Genomic DNA, 16,011 nt, shown 5'->3' with positions numbered 1-16,011 from the left:
GTTAAACATTGAGCTACCCTATGACCCAGCCATTGCACTACTGGGTATTTACCCCAAAGATACAGACGTAGTGAAGAGAAGGGCCATATGCACCCCAATGTTCATAGCAGCATTGTCCACAATAGCTAAATCGTGGAAGTAACCGAGATGCCCTTCAACAGATGACTGGATTAAGAAGCTGTGGTCCATATATACAATGGAATATTACTCAGCTATCAGAAAGAACGAATTCTCAACATTTGCTGCAACATGGACAGCACTGGAGGAGATAATGCTAAGTGAAATAATCAAGCAGAGAAAGACAATTATCATATGATTTCTCTCATCTATGGAACATAAGAACTAGGAAGATCGGTAGGGGAAGAAAGGGATAAAGAAAGGGGGGGTAATCAGAAGGGGGAATGAAGCATGAGAGACTATGGACTCTGGGAAACAAACTGAGGACTTCAGAGGGGAGGAGGGTGGGGGAATGGGATAGACTGGTGATGGGTAGTAAGGAGGGCACGTATTGCATGGTGCACTGGGTGTTATACGCAACTAATGAATCATCGAACTTTGCATCAGAAACCAGGGATGTACTGTATGGTGACTAACATAATATAATAAAAAAAACATTAAAAAAAAAGTTAATGTCCTCTAGGGGCGCCTGGGTGGCGCAGTCGTTAAGCGTCTGCCTTAGGCTCACCGCGTGATCCCGGCATTCTGGGATCGAGCCCCACATCCGGCTCCTCCACTAGGAGCCTGCTTCTCCCTCTCCCACTCCCCCTGCTTGTGTTCCCTCTTTCACTGCCTCTCTCTCTGTCAAATAAATAAATAAAATCTTAAAAAAAAGTTAATGTCCTCTAAATCTATTTTATTCTGACTCAACTTCTCTCCTCATTCATAGATCCGTGTAATTCAACTGCTTATTGGATATTTCCCTTTGGATGGATGTGGAGGTTCCCTCCATCAAGTCGAAGTCGCAATGCACAGTCTTTGAGGGAGCCTGAGAACCTGCACCCCTCTCTTTCAGATAAAGGAGAATGCAGCAGAAGACCAATGATCATCTTTACTACTGACTGTATTAGTTTCCTATTGCTGTTGTAACAAACACCACAAACTTAGCGAACAACACAAATTTATTACCTGACAGTTCTGGAAATTAGAAATCCTAAAATCAAGGTATTGGCAGAACTGGGTTCTCTCTGGGGACTTTAAGGAAGAATCCATTTCCTTGCCTTTTCCAGCTTCCAGAAGCTGTCTGCATTCCTTGGCTCCATGGCCAATTCCAGTAGTGCAGATTCTTCAAATCATTCTTTCTCTCTGACCTTTGTCTCCATCATCATATCTCCTTCCCTGATTCTAACCTCCTACCTCCAAGTCCAGCCAGATAATCTAAAATAATCTCTTCACCTCAAGATCCTTAACTTAATCCCATCTGCAAAATCCCTTTTGCCCTGTAAGAGAGGGAACACATTCACAAGATTCTGTAGATTAGGACAAGAACATCTTTGGGGGACCATTATTCTGTATAATACAACTAATGAAGTTGGTACTGGATTACCTGTGGTAGAGAGCTTCCTAATACCAAATTATGAAATTAAATAGGTTTACTAACTTTGTAGTCCTGGACCAGGCACCCTCAACCCCACCCCAGGTCCTGCTCCTAGAGGAGCAGAGAACACCACCAAGGCAATTCCTTGAAGGCAATTTTCTTTTAAGGGAAAAGAATGGGATGGGCTATATATGTCCAGTTTCTCCTTTTAAATTCACCAGTCAGGAAGTCACTGCTCCAGGGAGGAGTGAGCTGTGGCAGGTGCAGGGAGAGGCCAGGAGTATTATATTAATGGGTATCACTCCAAATGGAAAGAAGTATGAGTGGAGATCAAACGTTTCCCCAATAAGCAGATTTATATTTGAACTCATCACCGTCTCATCCCACAAATCTGATCATCCTCCAAGACTGTCACCACCACTATCTAGTAACTTAGTACGGAAACTGGTGAATAACCCAGACTCATCTTTCTTCCCATGTTGCTAAATGGTTCCACCATCTCTTTCAGCACCCATACTAGAAAATTGTCCTACTCGCTTATCCCTCACTCAGTGCTGTCAATTCTACCACCTTAACAGTACTCACATCTATTCTTTCTCCTCCATTCCCACCGCCAATACCTTTGTGAAGGCTCTTATCTCTTCTTAGCTAGAGTACAGCAATGGCCTCAATACTGGTCTCCCGGTCTCCTGGTCTTACTCTTCGTGTCCATTTTCACTTCCATACCTTTGCTCATGAAACATCCTTTGCCTGTAATTATGTCCTTTCTAGTCTCCAAACCCCCAGACCCTTGTACCCCAGTTTGTCCAAGCGTCAAGCACAACCAATCATCCAACATCAGCCAGGATCAGACTTGAACCTAGGTTTCTCTGACTCCAAAGTCCCTGCTCTCATCTGCTCTTGCTTGGGTGCCTTCTCCTATAATAAAAAAAATTTTTAAAAGATTTTATTTATTTATTTGACAGAGATAGAGACAGCCAGCGAGAGAGGGAACACAAGCAGGGGGAGTGGGAGAGGAAGAAGCAGGCTCACAGCGGAGGAGCCTGATGTGGCGCTCCATCCCATAACGCCGGGATCACGCCCTGAGCCGAAGGCAATCGCTTAACCGCTGTGCCACCCAGGCGCCCCTATAATAAAAATATTTTAAAGTCTAATGGGCTTTATACTCTACAAAGCACGTTTGCATATATTATTTCCTCTTGCCTCACAATTCTCCAATGTAGGGAGGATGGGCACTGTTAGCCCCATTTATACAATGAGTTAACAGGGGATTTCAAGGCTCGGTCCATCACACCCTGCCGCTGGGTTAACGAGTGGCACTCATCAGTTTTCCACGTTAACCGCGCCCTCAGCCCCTTCTGGTTCCACTCCTTATGGAACCTTCCCGCACTTCGCAGAAGTACCGATGGGATCCGCGCCAGTGTGGACAGGGCCACTGCTCTTTCCACCACAGGCGCCCTGGAACCTCGCAACAGGACCCTCCCATCTGCAGTGACGCAATCGGTGACGCCATACAGTGACGTATGGTGACGTGACTTAACCGGAGCCAGGTGTTGGCAGGGCAGCCACACCCTGGGGCCCCTAGTTCAGGAGGGCGACGGGTCGGGCGGGTGGGGAACCGCCGCAAAACCTGGCAGGAGTGACCTCCGGCCCTAAGCCCTCAGATCCCGCCTCCCCGACGCCAATCGGTTGCTAAGTGACGCCAGCGCGCAGAGGCGCGTGCGCGGCCACGGCGGTGTACGTGAGGGCGGACGCGCGCCGCGGCGGCGGCGGCGGCGGCGGCGAGGACGGCGGCGACGGCAGCGGCCGAGGGGGCGGTGGCTACGAGGGGCGTGCGGAGCAGGCGGAAGAGGCGTCCGTAAGGGCGGCTAGGTCGCAGAGGAACATCGTTGGGGTGAGTAGCCGGGGCCTCGCGGGGGAGGTGGGGCCTGGACGCACCTGCTGCGCGGGCCCGGGGCGCGGGAACGCGCGCCCCCACCGTACCCGCGCGCGCCGCTCCACGCCCCTCTGCCGCTTTTTCCGGGGGCGGGGAAGGAGTGGGGACGGGGGCTGGCGAGGGTCAGTTCCTGGGCGCGGGCGCTCCGGGAAGCGGCGAAGAGGGGCCGGTGGAGACTGTGTGGTCCCGGAAGGTGTAGTGGGAAGTAGGTGTCTGGGGGCGTCAGGGTGGCTTTGCCAGGCTCCCAAACAGAGGAGTCGGAATCTGGAGAAGCCCGGGTTCCCAGAGCAGTCTCGCAGCTTGCCTGAGACAAGGCTGACCGAGACCGAGAGCAGGCGGAACTGGGGACGCGGGGTTGGGGTTCGGAAAGTTTGGCACTGCCGGGGCCTTCCTCGCCCCTGCCCTGGCTGGGCTCCAAGGAGGAGCCGGTTGTTATGGAGAGAGTTGTGAATCAGTGCCGGCGTGCGGCGTCAGACACACCCACGACCCGGGGAAGGCGATCTGTCAGTACTGATAGGGGCTGCCAACCTGTTGCCTCGAGTTTCCAACTTCACATGTATGTGCACGTGCCAAATGCACGCATGCAACTTTGCCCTAGGCATTCTGTCACATTGTTGCTAAGGATTTTGAGGCGGGGCGGGGGGCGGATATCCATCCTAAGTTCTCACTTCCTCATAGACTCAAATCAGCTGTTTTATTTTCAGAACCCTGTTGTGTTTCTGTCATAATGAGGGCCAAGGAAGGAGGGAGGCACTTTTTTTGTTTTCCTTAAAAGTAGTACAAACTTACTAGTTACTACGCAGAAAATAGATTCGTGCGGGGTAGGTGGTGGTTGGACAAGCCTGAGTGTAAGGTGCAGCAAATTATCAGCCCGGTGCTCAGTACGCTGGAGCCTCTCATGAGTCAATGTGTGGCGGTTGTAGCTACCATTCTTGGGAGGAATGAGTATTGGAGGTAGGGAGGAAGTCAGTATTTCCTGACTTTTGAATAAGGCAATGCCTAGAACTGGTACAGAGACTGTCCTGAAATGTAATCGTGATTTGTGCAAGAAAATTGAAGAAAATAACTTGTGAGTTTTCATTCAGCTCTAACATTTTGTGGTTCAGTTTCATAACTGAGGATCCGTAAAGTATGCTGCCTGAGGTGCTTATATCTTGGAACCAATAATAACCTTGCTCTGTAGCACTTAGAGTACTGGAAATTCAATGTCTCTTGCTCTCTGGACTGTACCGGCTTTTAGGACAGGTATCACGTCATTTTTATTCGTGGCCATCTCTTAAGCATCTACAAAAGTGTTTGCAGCAGATTAGGCACACAAGAGGTATTTGTTATACATCGCACTGTGTCTGAGTGTTTATTAATGCACAGCAAACGTTTAACTTAGTCCAAGTATTTCATACATGTGCCCCCCTGCCCTATATCATGTTACATGTGGGAGGAGCGTTGAAGATACAAATGACATAGAAGACCTGGCTTTTTTTTAAGAGCAAACAGTTTGGCTGGGAAAACAAAGCATATGTATGTCCAATCATCATGAAACCAAATGAGGCAGTATGTGAACGAGTGCTATGGGAGGTGCCGTACTTGAAGTCTGTAGACATTCAGAAAAGCGAAGACCTGTGGTGGGCTGAGTTAGTGAACTCTTTGGAAGAGGTACGATTTGATCCGGTCTTTGAAAGAGCTATAAAATTTGAATTAGAGAAGAGATAAGAAATCACATGTTGAGGAAATCGTGTGAGTGTGCTCGATGGGGGATATATTGAGGAGACCTTCATGTCATGTCCGGTGAATGGGGTAGGAGATCTCTGGTAGGGAGATACTGGGGAGATAAGGTTTAGCAGGTTGGGAAGGGAAAGTGTTAAGACTGAGGTAGGCTTATCAGCATCCCACTGATAACGGGATAGGACCTGCTTGTTGGGTGGGATGGGAGCTGTGTTAAAATAGAGTCTTAGACAAGAATACTTGTTATCCTTACTTAAAATTAAGGGATGTTATGGTTGAACCAGGATCAGGTTGTTATACTTCTGATTTCAGTTACTAATTTGAATAAATGCCTCACTAATGTGAGTGTGTCTTATATATTCAGTCAGCAGTGCATGTCCCCATTTCTAAAATCTGCCTGATGTGCTTGGGCCTTTCCATTGGAAATCTGAAATGATGTACCCAAAGCAATTATCCAGCCGCTCTCGGTGACACAGTTTTGCTTGGGATTATCTCTTACAGTGGTCTGTGGGGGTTGTAGTTATGGCTGATCCTGTAAAATATACAAATAAGGTTTGCTGAGTCTGTTTGAAGAAGGATACTAAAAAATATTGACAAAAAGATTTGAGAAAATTAAAAATGTTGCTGCCGAATATTGAACCTTTGGTCTTTATAATATCTTTTGTTGTTATGTGGAAATGCTTTTGAGTGGTGCGTAAACCTGCAGTTGAATTGCTAACCTACCTCGTGTAAAGTTGCAACACCAAGTGTTGCATTATTTAACAGCTCAGCAAATATTTATTGGGTGCAGGCTATGGCTAGATACTGTGGTGGGTGCTGGGAACACAAACAAGACATGGTATACCCCCCGAGATACTAAGTGTTCATCAGACTAGATGAACCCCTAAATGTGGTGTGTTACAAGAGTTAATCACTTTGGAATAAGTAAAATGCTGAGGGCGTTGATGACTTTGGCTGGGGAAAGATTGATAGAATCAGGGAAAGCTTTAAAGAGAAGACAGAACTTAGCCCTGCAGATTAAGTAGAATTTTGCACATGTACAAGGGAAACATGTGTTCCAAGCTGAGGGGAGAGCATAAATAAAGCTGCCAGAGATTAAAATTAATAGGGTTTTTGGAAAACCTTGAGCTGTTTCTTGATGAGACAGGAAACGTATAGTTGGAGCCAAATTACGAGGGGTTCTTCCATTCTAAGAAGACTAGACTTTCCTCCCTTCAGTGCCACCCCCATGTTGGTGATGGAGAGCCTTGGAAGGTGGACTAATCAGATCAGAAAGTTAGCTGGCAGTTCCTGTGCAGAATTGCATTAGCGTGGAGAGGCAGGGAGATCAGTTAGGATGTAGATGAGAGATGCTGGGAGCCTGAAGAGGGAGGGTGGGAATGGGTGGACTGTAGAGGTGTTTTAGATGTTAAAATCTCTAAGTGTTATGACCAGCTAGAGGTGACAGAGTGAGAAGTCAAAGATGTGTCTGGCTTGAGTAACTGGTGATTATGATGACATTAAATTAGAAACCACAGGAGGAAGAACAGATATGCAATGGAGAGAAGAAATGATGGCATGTTAATTATCAGGTCCCTGTGTAGAGTATAGAGAACGAGTAGGTGATTGGAAATTCTACTCCAGAGTTGATGAGACAGTTTAGGAATAATTTGGACAATCTCCAAGGCTATGGAAATAGTACTATTCTAGGAGTAAGTATGGTAGCTAACACTGTGGACTTTGGCGTCCGGAAAACCTGAGGTCAGTGCTATTTCACTTATTGGTTGGGTTGGGCGACCTTGGGCAAATTATTTAACATCTCTAAGCCTAAATTTCTTCCAAAAAGTGGGGTTAATAATACCTTAGAGAATTACTGGGGAGATTAAAGAAGATAGTATGTGCATAATGATTAGCACAGTGCCTAGCTTATAAATGCTTTTTTTTTTTTTTTTAAAGATTTTATTTTATTATTTGACAGAGATAGAGACAGCCAGCGAGAGAGGGAACACAAGCAGGGGGAGTGGGAGAGGAAGAAGCAGGCTCACAGCGGAGGAGCCTGATGTGGGGCTCGATCCCATAATGCGGGGATCACGCCCTGAGCCTAAGGCAGGCGCTTAACCGCTGTGCCACCCAGGCGCCCCTATAAATACTTTATAAATGATAGCTGTTGGTATTAGTAGTGGTAGTTATAATTAGTGTTGTAGAGGTAGTAGAAGAAGATAAAACTACCCAAAAATTGGAAAATGAAAACTAGAAAGGACAAGGAATGGAACTTTTGGACATCAACACTTAGATCGAACTTCTCAGACTTGAGCATGCATCAGAAATACCTGAGGCCTTGATGAAACACAGATTGGTGGACCCCACGCCCATAGTTTCTGATTGAGTAGGTCTGAGTGGGGTTGAGAATTTGCATTTGAACAAGCTCTCAGATGATGCTGATGCTGGTGTTCTCAAGACCACACTTTGAGAACTGCTGACTTAAAGGCCTGATGAAAGAAGAGAAACCAGCATTGAGACTAACAAAGAGTAGAGGTGAATGGAGAACCAGGAGAGAGTTCAGAGAAGGTTAGGGAGGTAGCAGCCTGAAAACTCTGTAGATTCACCAGTGTTCTTTCCAGTTTCATAGACCTCATCACATTCTTATTTCTGTCTTCTCCAGAATTTGGCATAGCATTGCTCGAATGAACCTTGGAAGCCCCTTAATACTGTCCTTGTGCGTGATTGCACATACTTCGCATGCAGATTTCATTCATCCTTTTATATCTCCGCTGAGTCATAGAGAAGATACTGTTTCTAATTTTACACACACACACACACACACACACACACACACACACACACTAACTACAGAAAATTTTAATTCAAATAGCTGATGCATTAGCTAGGTGGTATGACTTCGTGTTAGATGTCCTAACCCCCTGCTTTTATTTTAATGTCAGAGTCCAGTTTGCAAAATAATTGTCAATAACACGTGTCAAGATTACAGTCTGTGTCTTGTATTAGGCACTTCGCAGGTTTATAAGATAAGCAAATAATATACTCCCTGTACTTTGGAAGTTTACGGTAGGATGGTCAGAGGAAAGGAGCAGGAGGAGATACAATCACAGAAATGTGGCTCAAGAGGAACCTGAATATGAAGACTTATTCCTTGTTTACGATGTACTTTAGGTCTTATGTGCCTCCTATACTGAGGACTTTTGGAATATAGAGCAAATGTTAGTTCTGATCTCTGACAGGAATCTGTAAGAGAGTTCCGCTGTATAAAAAAATCAAACACTAGTTGTGCAAAGATACAAGCACATTGTAAAGAGATTTCAGGAGGTAAGTTGTAGTTTCTTGACTGGCTAGTTAGCCATGCTTTCTGGTATCTTGTTCTCTCTCATTTATTCTGTCAACGTTTGTTAAGTATTTACCATGTGCTTGAAACTGTGTAAAGTGCTGGCCACAGAGAACTAATTGCTCTGAGCATCTAACCTTGGCTTTAATTAGGGGGTATGATATGTGTGAATGAGTGTGCACACATGTTGTCAGGGGAAGATCTGATACCTGCATTTTATAATCTTAAGAATGTATTGATATGAGCAGACATCAGGGACTTGAAGTTAAATTCATTCAGCCTTATGTATGCAAGGAGCCATGCAAAAAATAGAAAAATAAAAAATTTTGAAGATTTATTTATTTTATTTGAGAGAGAGAAAGAGAGCACAAGCAGACAGGCCAGAGGGAGGGAGAGAGAGAAAGAGAATCTCAAGCAGACTCTGTGCTAAGCACGGAGCCCGACATGGGGCTCTGTCTCAGGACCCTGAGATCATGACCAGAGCCAAAACCAAGAGTGGGATGCTTAACCGACTATGCCACCCAGGCACCCCAGTAAACACAAAGTTTTAAGCAATCAAAGAATATAGACTTTGGTAGAGGAGAAAAAAATGTATTTATAATACTACGTAGAATATGATAAGTGCTATGTAAATATTGGTCACAGACTAGGTTTTCCAATGCTTGTTGAGTGCCTGAGTGTTCAGTTGTGATTTCAATTCATATATTAGTATAATGTTTCAGAAAGTGTAATGTCGTAAATCCGTATTAATCTCTTAGACAACCTTTTGCATCTTTCTTTTTTTTTTTTTTTTTAAAGATTTTATTTATTTATTTGACAGAGATAGAGACAGCCAGCGAGAGAGGGAACACAAGCAGGGGGAGTGGGAGAGGAAGAAGCAGGCTCATAGCAGAAGAGCCTGATGTGGGGCTCGATCCCATAACGGGGATCACGCCCTGAGCCGAAGGCAGACGCCTAACTGCTGTGCCACCCAGGCGCCCCATCTTTTGCATCTTTCTATGACACCAAAAAATATCTGGCAGTCTGTGTCCTTGTTGTCTTGGTTTGGGAAATATACTTATAGTACATGTAAGCAAAAAGTTTATTAACAACTAGCTGTTGGGGCGCCTGGGTGGCTCAGTCAGTTAAGTATCTGCCTTCCGCTCAGGTCATGATCCTGGAGTATCGGGCTCCCTGCTCAATGGGGAATCTGCTTCTCCCTCTGACCCTCCTTTCTCTCGCTCTCTCTCAAATAAATAAATAAAATATTAAAAAACAAAAAAAAACCCTAACTAGCTATTGTTTGTCAAGTCATTGCATTATGCTAGGCCCTTTCTATATGTCATTTAATCCTTATAACAACAGGTTTGTAAATTGGGTATTATCCCCATTTTACTAATAAATCAACTGAGATACAAAATGGGGAGAAAAGTTTGCCTGCCATTTGTGGCCAGTGAGTTGGGACTCCAGAGCCAGTCTCTTCATGTCATCTACTGGCATCAAGATGGGGATATCCAGATGGAGAAATCCAATCTTTTTTCTGCTGATTTGGGAAAAGTTGTTGAAGGAAGTTAGAATTTTAATAACTGCCTAAACGATTGAAGACAATTTAATAATATTTTTGGGATAGAGGGGAAGAGGTAAACATTTAAAAGCCCGAGTGCTATGTCTCCTGTGAAGACATGGCTATTATTTGACCCCACATTTTTTAATTGACTGACACGAGATTTTACATAAACATCAGATTTTCCACTTTTCTATGTATAGGTGCAAAAGTCTTCTATAGGAGGAACTGTACTTTTCCAAGGTAATGACATTTAAAGTAAATTCAGAACTCCTTTTTTATCACTTAGTGAAAAATATCTTGCTCCTCACCCTAAGCAGTGTATACTTCTCTCCCTTCTCTCGACACCCCTTCTTCCTTCTACCCACCTAACGTGTTTTTTAAAATCTGTTTACAAGTTAAATAGTTGTCTGTATATTCTATTTGATGTATCCCTTTTGGGTCCTATTTTACATAGTCCTGAAATTACAACTGTAAGCATCTTTGTAAAGCAGAGTCCGTTCTGGCTAATTTCACAATTAATACTTTTATAAAATTGTAATTATACAAATGGATAAATATTAAACTCTGTATTATCTATTGCTATGTAACAAGTCCCCCCCCCCAAAATTAGCAGCTTAAAACAACAACCTTTTTTTTTTTTTTTTTTTTTAAGAGAGGGAGAGAGAAGGCAGGGAGGGGAGGGACAGAGAGAGCAAGAGAATCTTAAATAGGCTCCACACCCAGCTCAGAGCCTGACAGGGAGCTCTATTTCACAGCCCTGAGATCATGACCTGAAATCAAGAGTTGGAGGCCCAACCAACTGAGCCACCCAGGAGCCCCCAAACATTTCTCATCTAATGATTTCTGTGGGTTAGGAATTCATTTGCAGCTTAGTTGGATGGTTTTGCTCAGAGTCTCTGATGAATTCCCCTCCAGATGTTGACCAGGACTGCCACAGTCCTCCAACGGCTTGATTGGGACTGGAGGGTCTGCTTCTAAGACCAAGGGGCTGCCTCACGTGACTATTGGCATGACGCCTTAGGTCTTTTATTGGGCTGTTTGAGTATCCTCAGAACATGTCAGCTGGTTTCACCAGAGCAAGTGATGCAAGAGTGAGGAAGGAGGATACCACATGCCTTATATGGCCTGTTTTGAAAACATACACTGCCACTTCTTCTGTATTCCATTTGTTGCAAACAAGTCATTAAGACCAGCCCGTTCGCAAGGGAAGGCAGTTAGGCTCCACTTTTTGGGGGGGATGGTGGGTCAAAGAATTTGTAGATGTATTTTAAAACACCATAAATCCTTTGTCATATGAAGCTATTTCCTCAGCTGAAACTGTCTCTATTTTTTAAAAAGATTTTATTTATTTGAGACAGAGACAGAGACACAGACAGCATGCAAGAGTGGGGGGAGGGGCAGAAGGAGAGGAAGAAGCAGACTCCCTGCTGAGCAGGTAGCCCCACAAGGGGCTCGATCCCAGGACCCTGATATGACCCGAGCTGAAGGCAGATGCTTAACTGAGCCACCCAAGTGCCCCTGATTGTCTCTGTTGTCACCATGTAGTAATGTAGTAATTTTTCTGACTTGTGTATTCACAGTATTTTCTGGAAATGTTCTGAAGACAAGGTAGTGGTTTTTAAAATCTAAAGCAAGTTTTCACAGATTACAAATTTATTGGTGATTTCTTGAAGTTTTGCATCTATGTCATTAGCTGCAGTTCCAATAGGGCCAGAACTTTCATTTTTATCCTATTTTATACATTTATTCTTGTATCATTTCATTTACACTATTTAATGGTTTCCATGATTAATCTTAATTAGAACCAAACATTTCAAGGCAAATTGATTTACTTTCCAAACTTTTAGAAGAAAAGCTCTTGCTGAACTCGTGTTTGAAGGCACGCATTTCAGCTTCCACAGAGCACAGTGACTTTGGGCTTCATGGCTTGGATGAGGCTGGTAACTTTGTTCAAGTCCTTCGGGTCCTTGAGAAATTCTTCTTGAGTAAGGTCCTTAAGTAGCTCCATTGGATTCCGAATCTCTTTCTTTTGAAAGAGTAGGTAGGGTATAATTGGTTTAGTCAGAGAACCTTTTTGGAACATCACATTAGATTTGTATTTTGGCACTTTATTTCTTTAGATTTTTTTTTTATTTTTTAAAAGATTTTTATTTATTTTAGAGAGTGAGAGAGAGAGCATGAGTGGGGGAAGGGGCAGAGGGAGAGGGAGAGAGAAAACGTCAAGCAGAGTCTGTACTGAGTGTGGAGCCCGACATGGGGCTCAGTTTCACGACCCTGAGATCATGACCTGAGCCGAAACCGAGAGTAGGACGCTTAACCACCTGAGCCACGCAGGCACCCCAATTTCTTTAGATGTTAATCAGATCTAGACTTTACTGTCCCTACCCCCAACAGGTATCAATTACCTTACTTTTTTCTTCTTTTTATTTTGACCCAATTTTTGACAGAAAAGAATTCTCCTATAACCTTTACTGCGTTCCCCCAGATGTTAACATTTTATAACATCTGTTTTATCCTTTCTCTCTCTCTCTCTCTGTCTCACACACATGCACACACACGCACACACACTGTTCAAGAGTAAGCTGCAGAGCATTATTTACAGTAGCTAAACTGTGGAGCTAGCTCAAGTGTCCATCAGTAGGTGAGTGGATAAAGAAGATGTGTATATATACACACACACACACACACACACACACACACACACACAACGGAATATTACTCAGCCATAAAAAGAATGAAATCTTGCCACTTGTGCCAACATGGATAGATCTAGAAGCTAGAATGATGAAATAAGTCAATCACAGGAAGACAAATACCATGTGATTTCACTCACATATGAAATTTAAGAAACAAAACAACTGAACAAAGGAAAAAAAGAGACAAAAAAACAGACTCTTTACTATGGAGAACAAACTAGTGGTTCCAGAGGGGAGGTGGGTGGGGGGGATTGGTGAAACGTGTGAAGGGCATTAAGATCACTCTCTGTCTTGATGAGCACCGAATAACATACGGAGCTGTTGAATCATTGTACACTTGGAACTAATATAACTGTATTAAGTACACTAGAATGAAAATTAATAATAATAAAAAGAGCAAGTGGCAGATACAATGCCCTTTGCCCCAGTCCTTTGGTGTGCATTTCCTTAAAAGAAAAAAGAATATTCTCATACTAACCACCTTCTAATCATCAAGAAATTCATATTAATACAGTACTTTTATTGTCCTGATCGGCTTATGAGCGAACACCGGTCATAGCAACAACAAAAACCCAACGCACAGAAACAAAACAAAAACCACTCACCACTACCTTCAGTTGTTGTTTTCCTTTGGTCTCCTTTAGCCTGGAACAGTTCCTCAATACTTTGTGACACTGACATTTTTGAGGAGTATAGGACGGTTTTTGTTTTATTTTGTTTTAAAATAGAGTGTCTCTTATTCAAGGTTTGTCTGGTGTGCCTTCATGATTTGATCCACATTAATCCGTTTTGGGGAGGGATGCTACAGATGTTGTGTTTTTCTCAGTGCGTCATTTCAGGAAGGCCAGTGATACCGACGTTACTGCTGATGTACCTTTGATCATTTAGTTCATAAGGATTCTGCCTGGTTTCTCCACTGTAAAGTCATTATTTTTTCCTTTGTAACTAGTAAGTGCCTTCTGGAAAAATACTTTGAGACTGTAAATATCCTGTTACTCCTCAAATTTTCACCTGCTGGTTTTAGCATCCATTGTTGATTCTTTTCTGAATCAATTTTGCCAAATGAATATCTCCTAATTCCATTATTCCACCTGCATTTATTAATTGAGTTCCCCCCATTAGTTAACATCACTATGAATTCACAGATTCTTGTGTTATTTAATGGGTTATAATTTTTATTACCTATTTTTAAATTTCTGTAAGTATAGTTGACGTACGGTGTTATGTCAGTTTCAGGGGTACCGGATCGTGGTTCATCAGTTCCGTACATAACCCAGTGCTCCTCATGACCGTGCGCTCCTTATCTCTGTCACCTGTTTCACCCCTCCCCTCTGGTAACCCTCAGTTTGTTCTCAGTGGTTAAGAGTCTATTTCTTGGCCTCTCTCTCGCTCTCTCTTTCGTTTCCCTTTACTGTCATTATTTCTTTTACTCCTATTCTTTTACTCCCATATTCAACCAATGGGAACCTCTTCAAGCTGGCTTCTGTCTTTGTGATGTGTCCCCATTATTCTTTTCTTTTTTAAAAAGATTTTATTTATTTATTTTTGCGAGAGCGAGAGAGCAAGAAAGAGCATGACTGAGGGGGGGAGGAGCAGAAGGAGAGGGAGAGGAAGACTCTCCACTGAACAGGGAGCCTGATGTGGGGCTCGATCCCAGGATTCCAGGATCATGACCTGAGCCAAAGGCCGATGTTTAACCGACTGAGCCACCCAGGTGCTCCATAGAAGGAGCTTTTAAAGACATTAGTAGATACCAAAAGTGGAGAAAGAAGTGAACAAGCTGTGAAAAATGGGAAAACTTGAGCTGAGCTGACCAAGGCACAAGGAACCTTCAAAAAAGGGAAGGAAAGCTCATTTATTTCCCCCTGGCTTTCCTTTTTTGTTCTGTAGGACACATAGTCTTTGGCACAGGATCCTAGAACTCACACGGATGCTTTCCTTGCCTGCATCCCAGCTTGCCTAGAAAATGTTTATATCTTTTAAAACTTTTGTTTCTGTTGTCCAACAGCACACATACAGACAAGTACGTGGAACACAAATCCTGAACTTAATAAATTATTTTAAAGTAACATCCAGTTTATTTCCACTTGGTTAAGAGATAAAACAACTGCCAGTCCCCAGACACCCATCAGGTGCCCCTTCCCAATCTCTGCCCCTCTCCTAAAAGTAAACACTGTCCTTTTGTCCTGACTTTTATAATATTACTTCCTTACTCTTTTTTTTATCCCCTAGGTATACCCATTAAACACTTACAGATTACTTAGCCTATTTTTGAACTTTATGTAGATGAAATCATATGTTTAATTTAATATTATTTTTGCGATTTATGCATCTTGTTGTATACAGCTGATTTTTTCATTTTCCCTGCTGCATAGTATCCCATTTCAGGACTGTACAATTATTCTTTCTGCTTTTGATAGACATTTGGGTTGTTTCTAGGGCCTTTTGTGTTTTAGCTAGGATATTCTTATACATGCTCACGAACACATCTTACCTTAGTTTATAATACAGTAGTATTACTGAGTCATATGGTGTGCAGGTCGTTAATATCAGTAGATAACAGCAGACTTTTCTAAAGTGGTTAAAGCATTTACATTTGTATTTATTTTTGAGCCTTTATATTATCAGTATGAGGATCACTTACATCAAGTTAATACTCATGCCATAGTTTTCAGTACCTTGCTGAAGTCCTAGAGACGGAGAAGGCAGCTTAATGAAGAAATCCCCTTTGTAACAAACAGCTCAGCTAACATCAACTCATTATCTTTAAAAAAGAAATCAGTTTTAAGGAGGTAATATATGGACATGGTACAAAATTCAAAAATACAAAGGGGTATACAGCAGAATAGGTCTTCCTTTCATCCGTACCCAACAGACATCCAGTTCTTCCTTCTGGAAGCAGCCAGTATTACCACTGATGTATTAATTTGTTCAACAAATTTTTATTGACTGCTACGTAAACACCAGGAATTGTTCTAGTGTTTGGAGATAGAGGGGTGAACAAAACAGGCAAAGATCTGCTCTCAATCATGGAGGCTTCCGTTCTATAAGTGGTGATTAAAAGTAGTAAAGATTCCTGTATACCTTTTCAGAAATATTCTGTGTGTATATGGCACATTCTTACATTTATTCCTAAACACTAAATGTCACATACCACATTACTGTATCTTGCTTTTTCCTCATTGTATCTTGGAGGCTGTTCCATATCAGTATATGAAAAGGCTGCCTCGTTCTCTTTAGCAGCCCTTACAACGTTCC

General features: G+C 43.0%; 1 protein-coding gene across 3 annotated transcripts in view; it reads left to right on the top strand.

Moving 5' to 3' along the window:
- Positions 1–3,304: 3,304 nt before the first annotated feature.
- BTBD9 (BTB domain containing 9) overlaps positions 3,305–16,011 on the top strand; it is a 410,047-nt gene continuing 397,340 nt past the window's right edge. The window contains exon 1 of one of the 3 annotated variants that reach the window (XM_026482809.4): positions 3,305–3,428. The gene's annotated coding sequence lies outside the window, so the exon portion shown is untranslated. Of the gene's footprint in view, positions 3,429–3,578; positions 3,676–16,011 lie in introns of those variants that run through there. The other 2 variants (XM_044378324.3, XM_048225847.2) reach the window with 2 other exon arrangements.

This window comes from Ursus arctos, unplaced genomic scaffold (genome assembly GCF_023065955.2).
Source record: "Ursus arctos isolate Adak ecotype North America unplaced genomic scaffold, UrsArc2.0 scaffold_31, whole genome shotgun sequence".
Taxonomy (NCBI): Eukaryota; Metazoa; Chordata; class Mammalia; order Carnivora; family Ursidae; genus Ursus; species Ursus arctos.
Note: the sequence above shows the minus strand (reverse complement) of the source record. Positions and strands in the feature narration are given on the sequence as shown.